Below are 433 nucleotides of genomic sequence, written 5' to 3' on the forward strand. Positions count from 1 at the left end.
TTCGGGTTGGAAAGGACCTTAAAGCCCATCCCATTCCACCCCTGCCCTGGGCCAGGACAACTTCTGCTATCCCAGGCTGCTCCAAGTCCCAATGTCCAGCCTGGCCTTGGACACTGCCATGGGTGCGAGGGGCAGCCACAGCTGCTCTGGGCACCCTGTGCCAGGGCTGGAATTTCTTCCCTATTACCCCACCTAACGCTGCCCTCTGTCAGTGTGAAGCCATTCCCTGTGTCCTGTCACTACAGGCTCTTGTGGATAGGCTAAATAAGTTCTCTCCCACCAGTCCACACATTTTAAAAATAAGGACAAATCCTGAATGAAAGCGCCTGCTGTAATGTGTGGTCAGGAGGACAGAACACACCACAACAGTACAACTCTAAAAATTAACAGGATTTCTGTGAACACAGAGGAAATTTCCCCATTTTCCATCAGT

The sequence above is a fragment of the Corvus brachyrhynchos genome, unplaced genomic scaffold (genome assembly GCF_000691975.1).
Source record: "Corvus brachyrhynchos isolate BGI_N302 unplaced genomic scaffold, ASM69197v1 scaffold266, whole genome shotgun sequence".
In the NCBI taxonomy this organism is placed as follows: Eukaryota; Metazoa; Chordata; class Aves; order Passeriformes; family Corvidae; genus Corvus; species Corvus brachyrhynchos.